The sequence below is a fragment of the Scyliorhinus torazame genome, chromosome 29 (assembly GCF_047496885.1).
Source record: "Scyliorhinus torazame isolate Kashiwa2021f chromosome 29, sScyTor2.1, whole genome shotgun sequence".
NCBI classification, from domain to species: domain Eukaryota; kingdom Metazoa; phylum Chordata; class Chondrichthyes; order Carcharhiniformes; family Scyliorhinidae; genus Scyliorhinus; species Scyliorhinus torazame.
This window is the reverse complement of record NC_092735.1, coordinates 38,982,141-38,997,567: the sequence shown is the minus strand read 5'-3', so window position 1 is coordinate 38,997,567 and position 15,427 is coordinate 38,982,141.

Sequence of the window (15,427 nt, the reverse complement as noted above, 5' to 3'; positions counted from 1 at the left end):
TGCTGCCTATGGCGCTGAGGACGGACCCGAGTTCGAATCCCGGCCCTGGGTCACTGTCCGTGTGGAGTTTGCATATTCTCCCCATGTCTGCGTGGGTTTCACCCCCACAACCCAAAGATGTGCAGGGTAGGTGGATTGGTCACGCTAAATTGCCCCTTAATTGGAAAAAATAATTAGGTACTCTAAATTTATTTTAAAAAAGGAATAGTCAAATCTGAACATAACGAGCGTGGATGAAGGCAAGAATTAAAGTTTCTAATTATGAAAAAAGGCTTGAAAATAAGTTGTGTAACTTGAACAGACAAGGGTAAGGGAAAGGTGGAAACTTGAAAATTACAAGATTTTGAGGATATTGAAAGGCTGGTGGTCTACTGGAGGGAAATAGACTGAATTTATCATGGGCTGGGGTTTGAAGAAATGTTTAGAGTTATTAAAACTACGAGTGATTGTAAAAAAGGAATGAGATGGTCGCAATTGGAAATGTGTATTAAAGGGTGGAAGGGACCCAGTGCAGTGCCTTTCGAAAGGCTATACCAAACTCTTTAGTCACTATTGCAATGGGTCTCACTAAATCATTGCCGGTGAACGCTAGCAGGGGGCAAGGAGTAATTAGCATGTGAAGCTTGACAGGTCATCACTAGGACATCCAAAGGGATTATTATCTAAATGATAAAATATTACAACATGCTGCTGTGCAGAGACACCTGGGTGTGCTAGTGCATGAGTCGCAAAAACTTGGTTTACAGGTGATTAAGAAGGCGAATGGAGTTTTGTCCTTCATTGCTAGAGCATGGAGTTTAAGACTAGGGAGGTTATGCTGCAATTGTATAAGGTGTTAGTGAGGCCACACCTGGAGTATTGTGTTCAGTTTTGGTCTCCTTACCTGAGAAAGGAAGTACTGGCGCTGGAGGGTGTGCAGAGGAGAATCACTAGGTTAATCCCAGAGCTAAAGGGGTTGGATTACGAGGAGAGGTTGAGTAGACTGGGATTGTACTCATTGGAATTTAGAAGGATGAGGGGGGATCTTATAGAAACATATAAAATTATGAAGGGAATAGATAGGATAGATGTGGGAGGTTGTTTCCACTGGCGGGTGAAAGCAAATCTAGGGGGCATAGCCTCAAAATAAGGTGAAGTAGATTTAGGACTGAGCTCAGGAGGAACTTCACCCAAAGGGTTGTGAATCTTTAGAATTCCCTGCCCAGTGAAGCAGTAGAGGCGCCTTCATTGTTTTCAAGATAAAGATGGGTAGTTGTTTGAAGAATAAAGCAATAAAGGGTTATGGTGTTCGGGCGGGAAAGTGGAGCTGAGTCCACAAAAGATCAGCCATGATCTCATTGAATGGTGGCCGACTCGTGCTCCTAGTTCTTATTTGAAATCTCCACGTTTGCTTACTCCACTCTTAATTTAGAGCAGGAGTGTGAAACTCTTAACGATCCAAAGGGCCGGATTCCTTTGTCTGAAGGTGGGGGCTGGCCAAACCAATATTGTTTTACAAAAGAGATATGTAATGAGAGCCAGATATTCCATTTATAAGAACTTTGAATTATTTTTTGGAGCAGGCAAGGGGCTGGATTAGGGGTGTGCCCTTGCCCACACTCTAGCTCTGGGCTTTGTAACTCTGAGAAAGTAATGATAAAATGCACAGCATTCTTTATCTACTTTTCATAGAAGTGGTTAAATATACTTTTATATTACGAGTATTATAATTATGTTACACATGAACTTGTAAGCGATCCTGCCCCCGGGTCACTGTGGAGTTTGCACATTCTTCCCGTGTCTTGAGTCTGCACCTGCCTTGGAAAGAGAGCCCTACTGAAACCCATACCTCCACCCTAGCCCTACTGATCCCACCTAACCTTTTTAGGCGCTAAGGGCAATTTAGCGTGGCCAATCCACCTAATCTGCACATCTTTGGACTGTGGGAGGAAACCCACGCAGACACTGGGAGAACGTGCAGACTCCGCACAGTCACCTGAGGCCGGAATCAAACCTGGGACCCTGGAGCTGTGAAGCAACAGTGCTAATTATTGTGCTACCGTGCCGACCTGTGTGGGCACAGTGTCTGCGTGGGTCTCGCATGTGCAGGGTAGGTGGATTGACCACGCTAAAATTGCCTCTTAATTGAAAAAAAGTAATTGGATACTCTAGAATAGTCCACGGAGCTGTACTGAGCCAAACCTACAGGAAATGTTCTGAGACACCGATCATGGTGCAAATTAAAGGTCCATTGTTCCTTGTGTTTGCATTGCTCATTGGAGCACTCTGGTGTTGGAAGAGTGGTACTGCAGCGGGTCTTTAATAACAGATTTGCCTTGGTTGCTTAAGTGGGGGCATATGATTTGCCCCTGTGGACTGGGTTGAGGTCACGGGTGACTGACATGTGAACAGTTGGGGAAGCACACAAGGTCACAACTATAATATTTCTTTCAATTGTTTCCCCCACTAGGAAGGATGTGAGGGTGCAGAGGAGATTGATCGGGATGGGGGAATTTCAGCTGCAAGATTAGGCCAGAGGAGCTGGGATTTTTCTTGGAGCAAAGGGGGCGGCACGGTAGCACACTGGTTAGCACTGTTGCTTCACAGCGCCAGGGTCCCCGGTTCGATTCCCGGCTTGGGTCACTGTCTGTGTAGAGACTGCACATCCTCCCCGTGTCTGCGTGGGTTTCCTCCCACAAGTCCCAAAAGACGAGCCGTTAGGTGAATTGGACATTCTGAATTCTGCCCCTGAGTCGTCGAAACTGAAGGAAATTGGACTAAGGAAATAAACTTGCAGAACCCCAGGGATAGAGTAGAGGAATGGGACTGAGTGTCTTACTGTACACCGAGTAAACCTTGTGGTAGCCTTGTGGATAGCACAATTGCTTCACAGCTCCAGGGTCCCAGGTTCGATTCCGGCTTGGGTCACTGTCTGTGCGGAGTCTGCACATCCTCCCCATGTCTGCGTGGGTTTCCTCCGGGTGCTCCGGTTTCCTCCCACAGTCCAAAGATGTGCAGGTTAGGTGGATTGGCCATGATAAATTGCCCTTAGTGTTGGGTGGGGTTACTGGGTTATGGGGATAGGGTGGCGGTGTTGACCTTGGGTAGGGTGCTCTTTCCAAGAGCCGGTGCAGACTCGATGGGCCGAATGGCCTCCTTCTGCACTGTAAATTCTATGATAAACACTGACTCCGGGCTGAATATAATCACCCTATGACACTGTTGGATTTCCACTGTCAGTGGATAGGGAGCATTAGATTTACCCGAGTTAAACTCCTCCTGCGTGAGGGGATGAGCTTCATCCAATTTAAGGTGGTGCACAGGGTACAATATGACCCGAGCGAGGATGAGTGGGTTCTTCCAGGGGGTGACCGATGATTGCGAAGTATGAGCGGGATCGCCGAATCATGCGCGTATGTTCTGGGGCTGGGAGAAGATGCAGCGATACTGGGAGGCGATGATTGGGACGCTATCTAAGATAGCGGGGGTGCTGGTCAGTACGACCCAATGGTGGCGATCTTTAGAGTATCGGAAGTGCTGGAGCTGCCAGAGGTGAAGGGGGCCGATGTTGTAACTTTCTCTTCTCTGCCCTACATAGGATGTGGCTCAACTGGAGGTCGGATACGCCGGTGGCTGGGGGGGCTGGGCGATCTCCGATTGGCAAAAGATTAGATTTGAGTTGAGGGGGGTCAGCGGAGGCCTTCGCGACCCAGTGGAGGTGTTCATGACAATGTTTGAGGAACTATTCGTCACTGGGAGGGGGAGAGATAAAAAGGGAAAAGTGAGGGGAGGAGGATTAGACTTGCCCGTGTGGACTGGGGGGGGGGGTGGTATTAGATTTACCCGTGTGGAGTGGGGGGGGGGGGGTGTATTAGATTTGCCTGTGTGGAGTTGGTGGGCGGAGGATTTGATTTACTGTTGCGTTGTGTGATGGGAAAGCATCGCTGAACCTGAGGGAATCTCCCTGGTGAGTCCGGCCGTTTTCCTGTGGAGAAATGTGGTCACAGTCAGTGAGGAACAACTACTGCATACTGATGAGATGTGGGTGCCAAGCAGGATGTGTGGGTTGATGAAGAAGGACAACATCAGGAGCCAGTACATCAGGGGGTCAGTGAAGATTGTGGGAGCATCAAAGAAAGTGGCCAAAAAGTAATTGAAATGATATGGTCCCCTTTACAGAGAGAGAGGCATGGACTGGAGATTGGACTGGCTGGAAGAATCTTTTTATTGTCACAAGTAGGCTTACATTAACACTGAAATGAAGAGCCTGAGATAAAATGATACGGTGTAAATGTTTTAAACGTAGTGGGTATAAAGACCCAGGATGCTGAACAGTAGGGTGAACACTGGTTTACTCATAAGAATCTACCCTAAGGTAGTAAATACACACACCGTATAAGTCCCTTTGGGACAACCAACATGTCGGTCCCAGTCTGGGCCGGCCTTTCAATAGATTGTGAGCCCTAGCCAACTCGTGAGGTAGCTCCTATTCCATGCGTCCCGCTGGGAGATTAATCTGGCTAACCCTGCGGGCCTTGTGTGGGTTATTACAATAGGATTCAATGAAAAATGGGTGATTGGTGACATGGATAAGGGTGATTGACAAGCGCTGCAGAAACCCCAAATAATAGGGATGAAACTTAAAGATTAGATCAGGTATTTCAAACTCACGTACTCAACCTGCAGTGTGTTGCGGGCACCTGTCGGGAGCGTCGCGGAGCGATCGGTTGGGGAGTTCCCGATCGCGGGGGAAGCGCCCACCAGCCGTGTGTGCCAGCAGCCGCAGCATTTTGTCTTGCTCCACCCGATTGGCACTCAAATTATCCGATGGGTGATTAGCTTTCCTAACGTCGCATCCAACGTCTAATTGTCCCGCTGACCAATAGGAGGAGGTGGGAGCGATATTCCCGCCAGTGGGACTGTTGGAGCTTGGGGCCTGTGAAGGACACGGAGAGAGGAGCCGGCACGTAGTGCAGTGGTTAGCACTGCTACCTATGGCGCTCTGGATGGGGCGCTGTCCCAGTACCATCTCCTCCTGACGTCTCTGATGAACAACCCATTAAGAAGAAGCTGAAATCAGGAATAAAGCAGCATAAAGATGATTTGTTGAACATAAGAACTAGGAACAGGAGTAGGCCACCTGGCCCCTCGAGCCTGCTCCGCCATTTAATGAGGTCATGGCTGATCTTTGTGGACTCATCTCCACTCTACGGCCTGTACACCATATCCCCGAATCCCTTTATTCTTTAGAAAGGTATCTATCTTTTTCTTTAAAACGTTTAAAGAAGGAGCCTCAACTGCTTCACTGGGCAAGGAATTCCAGATATCCACAACCCTTTGGGTGAAGAAGTTCCTCCTACACTCCGTCCTAAATCTACTTCCCCTTATTTTGAGGCTATGCCGCCTAGTTCTGCTTTCCCCGACCAGTGGAAACAACCTGCCTGCATCTATCCTATCTATTCCCTTCATAATTTTATATGTTTTAATAAGATCCCCCCTCATCCTTCGAAACTCCAATGAGTACAGTCCCAGTCTACTCAACCTCTCGTCATAATCTAATCCCCTCAACTCTGGGATCAACCTAGTGAATCTCCTCTGCACTCCCTCCAGTGCCAATATGTCCTTTCTCAGGTAAGGAGACCAAAACTGAACACAATACTCCAGATGTGGCCTCACCAACACCTTATACAATTGCAGCATAACCTCACTAGTCTTGAACTCCATCCCTCTAGCAATGAAAGACAAAACTTGATTAGCCTTCTTAATCACCTGTTGCACCTGCACACCAACTTTTTGCGACTCATGCACCAGCACACCCAGGTCCCTCTGCACAGCAGCATGTTTTAACATCTTACCGTTTAAATAATCCATTCTGCTGTTATTCCTCCCAAAATGGATAGCCTCACACTTGGCAACATTGAGTTCCATCTGCTAGACCCTAGCCCATTCACCTAACCTATCCAAATCCTTCTGCAGACTTCCGGTATCCTCTGCCCTTTTTGCTTTGCCACTCATCTTAGTGTCGTCTGCAAACTTTGACACATTGCACTTGGTCCCCAACTCCAAATCGTCTATGTAAATTGTGAACAACTGCGGGCCCAACACTGATCCTTGAGGGACCCCACTAGTTACAGGTTGCCAACCAGAGAAACACCCATTTATCCCCACTCTCTGCTTTCTGTTAGTTAACCAATCCTCTACCCATGCTACCACTTTACCCTCAATGGCATGCATCTTTAGTTTATGCAGCAACCTTTTGTGTGGCACCTTGTCCAAAGCTTTCTGGAAATCCAGATATACCACATCCATTGGCTCCCCGTTATCTACTGCACTGGTAACGTCCTCAAAAAATTCTACCAAATTAGTCAGACACAACCTACCCTTTGTGAACCCATGCTGCATCTGCCCAATGGGACAATTTCCCTCCAGGTGCCCCGCTATTTCCTCCTTAATGATAGATTCCAGCATTTTCCCTACAACCGAAGTTAAGCTTACCGGCCTATAATTACCCGCTTTCTGCCGACCTCCTTTTTTAAACAGTGGTGTCACGTTTGCTACTTTCCAATCATCTGGGACCACCCCAGAGATAAGTGAATTTTGATAAATTATCACTAGTGCGTTTACAATTTCCCTAGCCATCTCTTTTAACACTCTGGGATGCATCCCATCAGGGCCAGGAGACTTGTCTACCTTTAGCCCCATTAGCTTGCCCAATACTGCCTCCTTAGTGATTACAATCATCTCAAGGTCCTCACCTATCATATCTTTATTTCCATCAGTCACTGGCATGTTATTTGTGTCCTCCACTGTGAAGACTGACCCAAAAAACCTGTTCAGCTCCTCAGCCATTTCCCCGTCTCCTGTTATTAAATCTCCCTTCTCATCTTCCAAAGGACCAATATTTACCTTAGCCACTCTTTTTTGTCTTATATATTTGTAGAAGCTTTTACTATCTGCTTTTATATTCTCAGCCAGTTTACTTTCATAGTCTACCTTACTCTTCTTTATGGCTTTTTTAGTAGCTTTCTGTTGTCCCCTAAAGACTTCCCAGTCCTCTAGTCTCCCACTAAGTTTTGCCACTTTGTATGTTTTTTCCTTCAATTTGATACTCTCCCTCACCTCCTTAGATATCCACGGTCGATTTTTCCCCTTTCTACCGTCTTTCTTTTTTGTCGGTATGAACCTTTTCTGAACACTGTGAAAGATCGCTCGGAAGGTTCTCCACTGTTCCTCAACTGCTTCACCATGAAGTCTTTGCTCCCAGTCTACCTTAGCTAGTTCTTCTCTCTTCCCATTGTAATCGCCTTTGTTTAAGCACAAAACACTAGTGTTTGATTTTACCTTGTCATCCCCCAACTGTATTTTAAATTCCACCATATTGTGGTCGCTCCTTCCAAGAGGATCCCGAACTATGAGATCATTAATCAATCCTGCCTCATTACACAGGACCAGATCTAGGACCGCTTGTTCCCTTGTAGGTTCCATTACATACTGTTCCAGGAAATTACCCTGGGCACATTCTATAAACTCCTCCTCAAGGCTGCCTTTACCAACCTGGTTAAACCAATCGATATGCAGATTAAAATCTCCCATGATAACCGCTGTACCATTTCTACATGCATCCGTTATTTCTTTGCTTATTGCCTGCCCTACCATCCTGTTACTATTTGGTGGCCTTTCGACTACTCCTATCAGTGACCTTTTCGCCTTACTATTCCTGATTTCCACCCAAATTGATTCAACCTTGTCCTCCATAGCACCAATATCATCCCTTACTATTGCCCGGATGCCATCCTTAAACGACAAAGCTACACTACCGCCCTGACCGTCCATTCTATCCTTTTGTATCGTCTGATACCCTTGGATATTTAACTCCCAGTCGTGACCATATTTTAACCATGTTTCAGTAATGGCCACTAAATCATAGTCATTCACGATGATTTGCACCATCAACTCATTTACCTTATTTTGTATACTACGAGCATTCAGGTAAAGTACACTTATACTGTTTTTTATGTCTTTGTTATGAATCCTAACACCTTGATCAGTAACTTTTCACAATTTATTTTTCCTCTTGCCCTTTCTCCTAATTTTCCTTGTCTTTGAACCCATATCTCTACATAATAACCTGTCACGTAACCTGCTGCCTTGATCTCCATTAATCATTATACTGTCCATAGCTTTACACTTCCCTGCCCCCCAACTTGCGAGTTTAAAGTCCTTGTGACCAACCTATTTATCCTATTCGCTAGAACACTGGTCCCAGAATGGTTCAGGTGAAGACCGTCCCAACGGTACAGGTCTCTCCTGCCCCAGTACTGATGCCAATGCCCCATGAAATGGAATCCCTCTTTCCCGCACCACTCCTTTAGCCACGTGTTAACTTCCCTAATTTTCTCAACCCTATGCCAATTGGCACGTGGCTCGGGTAGTAATCCAGAGATTATAACCCTGGAGGACCTGTTCTTTAATTTAGTCCCTAGTGTTTGATAATCCCCAAACAGGTCCTCTTTCCTAGTCTTACCTATGTTGTTAGTCCCAACGTGGACCACAACAACTGGATCCTCCCCCTCCCTCTCAAATCCTTTCAAGCCGATCAGAGATGTCCCTCACCCTGGCACCAGGCAGGCAACATACCATGCGGGACTCTCGATCTGGCTTACAAAGGATGCCATCAATCCCCCTAATTATAGAATCCCCTACAACTACCACTTGTCTTTTTGCTCCCCCCTCTTGAATGGCTTCCTGTACCACGGTGCAGTGGTCAGTCAACGCATCCTCCCTACAGCCCTCTTCCTCATCCACACAGGGAGCAAGTACCTCATACCTGTTGGACAAGGTCAAGGGCTGAGGCTCCTCAACTCCTAAACTCAGGATCCCCCTACCTGCCTCCCTTGCAGTCACACCACTCTGTCCCTGACCACTGTCCGAATTAACAGTACTTATTCTACCGGGTGTGACTGCCTCCTGAAACAAAGCGTCCAGGTAATGTTCCCCCTCCCTGATGTGCCGCAGTATGTGCAGCTCGGTCTCCAGCTCATCAATTCTGAGCCGAAGTTCCTCGAGCAGCCAACACTTGCTGCAGATGTGGTCACTGACGGTCTCAATGGGATCCACCAGTTCCATCATCATACAGCAACAGCACATCACCTGTCTAGCCATATTCAACTAGTTAATTAATTTAAATAATTTTTAAAAAATGTTTTATAGAACCTCAAGGATAAACCCGAACACTAACAAAAACACAGCCAGTCACCCAAACTCAGTCACTCACCTAAACTCAGATGCACTCTGTTCCAATCAGCACTCCGTGTCTAAAGGCACTCCTGCCACACCTTTTGTGCACTCACCTCTCCCAGCTGTGTCCCGGCTCTCTCCTCCCGCGCTTTTAAAATCTCCCGGCTCTCTCCTCCCGCGCTGTTTTTGCTGTCCCGGCTCTCTCCTCCCGCGCTTTTTAAATCTCCCGGCTCTCTCCTCCCGCGCTGTTTTCGCTGTCCGGGCTCTCCTCCCGCGCTTTTAAAATCTCCCGGCTCTCTCCGCTCGCGCTGTTTTCGCTTTCCGGGCTCTCTCCTCCCACGCATTTTTCGCTGTTCGGGCTCACTCCTCCCGTGCTTTTTAAATCTCCCGGCTCTCTCCTCCCGCGCTGTTTTCGCTGTCCCGGCTCTCTCTCCCCCCGCGCTGTTTTCGCTGTCCCGGCTCACTCCTCCCGTGCTTTTTAAATCTCCCGGCTCTCTCCTCCCGCGCTGTTTTCGCTGTCCCGGCTCTCCCTCCGCTCGCGCTGTTTTCGCTGTCCGGGCTCTCTCCTCCCGCGCTTTTAAAATCTCCCGGTTCTCTCCTCCCGCGCTGTTTTCGCTGCTATGACTTTAAAAAATATATATCTTTATTGTCACAAGTAGACTTACATTAACAGTGCAATGAAGGGCAGCATGGAGGCGCATTGGAAGCACTGCTGCCTCACGGCGCCGACCCGGCTCTGGGTCACTGTCCGTGTGGAGTTTGCACATTCTCCCCGTGTCTGCGTGGGTTTCGCCCCCACAACCCAAAGATGTGCAGGGTAGGTGGATTGGCCACGCTAAATTGCCCCTTAATTGGAAAAAAATGAATTGGGTACTCTAAAAAAAATTTTTTTTTTTAAACACTGCAATGAAGTTACTGTGAAAAGCCCCTAGCTGCCACATTCCGGCGCCTGTCCGGGTACACGGAGAATTCAGAATGTCCAATTCACCCAACAGCACGTCTTTCGGGGCTTGTGGGAGGAAACCGGAGCACCCGGAGGGAACCCACGCAGACACGGGGAGAACGCGCAGACTCCGCACAGACAGTGACCCAAGCCGGGAATCGAACCTGGGACCCTGGAGCTGTGAAGCAACAGTGCTAATCACTCTGTTACCCTGCTGATTTATTAATTATGCCGATGCAAAGACCATGTGTGATTGGATTGGATTTGTTTATTGTCACGTGTACCGAGGTACAGTGAAAAGTATTTTTCTGCGAGCAGCTCAACAGATCATTAAGTACGTGAGAAGAAAAGGGAATAAAAGAAAATACATAATAGGGCAACACAACATATACAATGTAACTACATAAGCACTGGCGTCGGATGAAGCATACAGGGTGTAGTGTTAATGAAATCAGTCCATAAGAGGGTCATTTAGGAGTCTGGTGACTGGGGAAGAAGCTGTTTTTGAGTCTGTTCGTGCGTGTTCTCAAACTTCTGTATCTCCTGCCCGCTGGAAGAAGTTGGAAGAGTGAATAAGCCGGGTGGGAGGGATCTTTGATTATAGGCAGGGAAGTACTGACAAGTGAAAGATTAAAACCCTCAAAACTGCGAAGGAATTTGAAGACCAAGCATGGCGCGTTTGTGGGCAAACCTCTTTGATTTTTTTCAAAGGATGCAGTGAGATCTTAAATAGTCAGCTGAAATCCTTCGCAGAAATGTAACATTGAATGTCGAAGCAAGTGAGATCATGAGGACCAAACAGGCTCACCTGTCACATTAAAGTTAGTCTTACTTCAGTGGTCGGTAAGTTAATGGAAAAGGTCCTGTAGGGTAGGATTTATGACCATTTGGAAAGATGCAGCTTAATCCAGGCTAGTCAACACTGATTTGTGAAGGGTAGGTCTTGCCTCACAAATTTGATTGAATTCTTTGAGGAGATAACTAAGTGTGTAGATGAAGGTGTAGAGCAGTTGATGTCGTATACATGAATTTTAGGAAGGCGTTTGATAAGGTTCCCCGTGGTCGGCTTATAAAAAACGTAAGGAGGTGTGGGATAGAGGGAAATTTGGCCAATTGGATAAGTAACTAGCTATCACATAGAAGACAGAGGGTGGTGGTGGATGTAAAATTTTCAGACTGGAGACCAGTTATCAGCGGTGTACCACAGGGATCAGTGCTGGGTCCTCTGCTATTTGTGATTTTTATCAATGACTTGGAGGAGGGGACTGAAGGGTGGGTCAGTACATTTGCTGATGACACCAAGATTGGTGGAGTAGTGGATGAGGTTGAAGCTGTTGTAGGCTGCAAAGAGACATTAATAGGATGCAGAGCTGGGCAGAAAAATGGCAGATGGAGTTTAACCCTAATAAGTGCGAGGGGATTCATTTTGGTAGAAAAAAATTTGAATGCGGATTACAGGGTCAACGGCAGGGTTCTGAGGAATGTGGAGGAACAGAGAGAGATCTTGGGGCTCATGTCCACAGATCTCTGAAGGTTGCCACTCAAGTGGATAGAGCCATGAAGAAGGCTTGTAGTGTGTTAGCGTTTATTAACAGGGGGCTTGAGTTTAAGAGCTGCGGGGTTATGCTGCAACTGTACATGACCTTGGTGAGACCACATTTTGAGTATTGTGTGCAGTTCTGGTCACCTCATTATAGGAAGGATGTGGAAACATTGGAAAGGGTGCAAAGGAGATTTACCAGGATGCTGCCTGGTTTGCAGGATAGGTCTTATGAGGAAAGGTTGAGGGAGCTGGGGCTTTTCTCTTTGGAGCGGAGGATGAGAGGCGACTTAATAGAGGTTTATAAGATGATGAGGGGGATAGATAGAATGGACGTTCAGAGATTATTTCCTCGGGTGGATGTAGCTGTTACAAGGGGGCATAACTATACGACTCGGGGTGATATAGGAGGGATGTCCGAGGTAGGTTCTTTACTCAGGGAGTGGTTAGGGTGTGGAATGGGCCTGCTGTGATAGTGGAGTCGGACACTTTAGGAACTTTCAAGCGGTTATCGGATAGGCACATGGAGCACACCAGAATGACAGGGAGTGGGATAGCTTGATCTTGGTTTCGGACAATGCTCGGCACAACATCGAGGGCTGAAGGGCTTGTTCTGTACTGTTCTATGTTCTAACGGTAAGCAGAAATGGGTTGTGAAGGTCGGCCCGCGTGGGTCCTTCATGATGTCCGGTTGATAAAAGTGGGTCCCCAGCAAAAAAGAATTTTGAAAAACACTGGATTCGATCTATCTGTGTGGATTGGGTAGGAGGTTATTAGAGGCTATTAACTGCACATTTGAGAAATTGGGAAACAAAATATCCAAACAGACACCAATTTGCACCAGCAGCGGACCGAGGCTGCTATTAAATCTATTCCAAGCTGTTCTTGATTCTGTTATTGGGGTGGAACTCGAAGAAACTAGCACTAATTTCTGGTCCAGTAGGTGGCACTCACAGCCCACACAATAGCGATGGGCTCTCCTGTTTACTCTGCAGTTCAGCCTCCAGACTGAGCTTTATGCATACCAGGAGATGAGCAGGATTATGGGTGAGGAGAGTCATTAGATCATGAACCTACCCAACTTTTTAAAATTCCATTCACAGGATGTGAATGTTGCCAGCAAAATCCGAAATCACTGCCTCTGGGAAGGTGATGGTGAGCTGCCTTCTTGAATCGCTGCAGTCCATGTAGGTACACCCACATGCTGTTAGGGAGGGATTTCCAGGATTTTGACCCAGCGACAGCGAAGGAACGGCAATATATTTCCGGGTCTGGTAGGGGCGGCACGCTGGCGCAATGGTTAGCACTGCTGCCTCACAGCACCGAGGACCTGGGTTTGAATCCCAGCTCTGGGTCACTGTCCGTGTGGAGTTTGCGCATTCTCCCCGTGTCTGTGTGTGTCTCACCCCCATAACCCAGTGCAGGGTAGGTGGATTGGCCACACTAAATTGCCCCTTAATTGGAAAACAAAATGAATTGGGCACTCTCAATTTACATTTAAAAAATTTGGGTCTGGAAAATAAGCAGATTGGATGGAAACTTTTTTAAAATTTGCTATAATTTTTCCAATTAAGGAGCAATTTAGCGTAGCTATCTGCACATGTGGGGGTGAGACCCACGCAGACACGGGGAGAAAGTGCAAACTCTACACGGACAGTGACCCGGGCCGGGATCGAATCCGGGACCTCGGTGCTGTGAGGTAGCAGTGCTAACCACTGTGCCACCATGCCGCCCTGGACCGAAACTTGCAGGCGGTGGTGTTCCCATGGTTCTGCTGCCCTTGTCCTTCGAGGTGCCAGAGTCAGAGAATCATACAGCACAGAAAAGGTCCTTCGGCCCATCGAGTCTGTGCCGGTCAGAAACGACCACCTAACCATTTCCCAGCACTTGGGGCCCACAGCCGTGTCTGCCCTGGGATCGCAAGCGCCCGTCTAAATACTTCTGAAACGTTCTGAGGCTCTCTGCCTCCACCACCCTCTCCGGCAGCGAGTTCCAGACTCCCACCCCCCTCTGGGTGAAAAGGTTTCTCCGCACATCCCCTCTAACCCTCCTGCCCCTCACCTTAAATTTATGACCCACCCACCAAGGAGAACAGTTTATTCCTGTCTACTCTCTCTATTTTAATTCATAATTTTACACATCTCAATCCTGTCCCCCCTCAGTCTCCTCTGCTCCAAGGAAAACAATCCCAGTCTAACCAATCTCTCTTCATAGCTGAAACTCTCCAGCCCAGGCACCATCCTGGTAAATCTCCTCTGCCCCCTTTCCAGTGGCTATCACACCCCTCCTGTAATGTGGATTCCAGAACTGCGCACAATTAGGTGAATTGAAAATTCTGAATTCTCCCTCCGATGACATGGGGATTTTCACAGTAACTTCATTGTGGTTGAATTTAAGGCCACTTGTGACATTAATAATAATAATGATTATTATTATATTCTCGCTGTGGCCTAACCAACGTTTTACACAATTATGAAGGGGCTGGTTTAGCACAGTGGGCTAAACAGCTGGCTTGTAATACAGAACAAGGCCAGCAGCGCGGGTTCAATTCCCGTACCAGCCTTCCCGAACAGGCGCCGGAATGTGGCGACTAGGGGCTTTTCACAGTAACTTCATTGAAGCCTACTTGTGACAATAAGCGATTATTATTTGCCTTCATTGGACGGGGCATTGAGTATAAGAATTGGCAAGTCATGTTGCAGCTGTATAGAACCTTAGTTAGGCCACACTTGGAGTATAGTGTTCAATTCTGGTCGCCACACTACCAGAAGGATGTGGAGGCTTTAGAGAGGGTGCAGAAGAGATTTACCAGAATGTTGCCTGGTATGGAGGGCATAAGCTATGAGGAGCGATTGAATAAACTCGGTTTGTTCTCTCTGGAACGAAGGAGGTTGAGGGGCGACCTGATAGAGGTCTACAAAATTATGAGGGGCATAGACAGAGTGGATAGTCAGAGGCTTTTCCCCAGGGTAGAGGGGTCAATTACTAGGGGGCATAGGTTTAAGGTGAGAGGGGCAAGGTTTAGAGTAGATGTACGAGGCAAGTTTTTTACGCAGAGGGTAGTGGGTGCCTGGAACTCGCTACCGGAGGAGGTAGTGGAAGCAGGGACGATAGGGACATTTAAGGGGCATCTTGACAAATATATGAATAGGATGGGAATAGAAGGATACGGACCCAGGAAGTGTAGAAGATTGTAGTTTAGTCGGGCAGTATGGTCGGCGCGGGCTTGGAGGGCCGAAGGGCCTGTTCCTGTGCTGTACATTTCTTTGTTCTTTGTTCTTTGTTCCAGCATAACCTCCCTGCTCTTAAACTCTATGTCTCTGCTAATAAAGGCAAATATATCATCTGCCTTAACCACTGTATCCACCGGCTCTGCTGCCTTAAGGGACGGGTGTACATGCCCCCCAGGTCCCTCTGAATCTCGCTGCTTCCCAGGGTCCTGCCGTTTATCACGTGTTCCCTCGCCTTGTTTGTCCTGCCTCACCTCACACTTACTGTAACATTGCTTCATATCGGAGACTGTTCTGCACAGGGTGTCTGATTGGAACAGAGAGGAGAGACTGTTAATCTCCCAACAAGAGGCAAACCATGTTTTCTAAATGCTTGCTGCAATGTTGTGTACTTCAAAGTAGAGTGAGAGATATTGTTAATGTGCCTGGGGTACATGCTGTCACTGTTGTGACTAAATCCGCAGCTGTTGATAGTGAAGGAGCTACCGAGGGAAATAA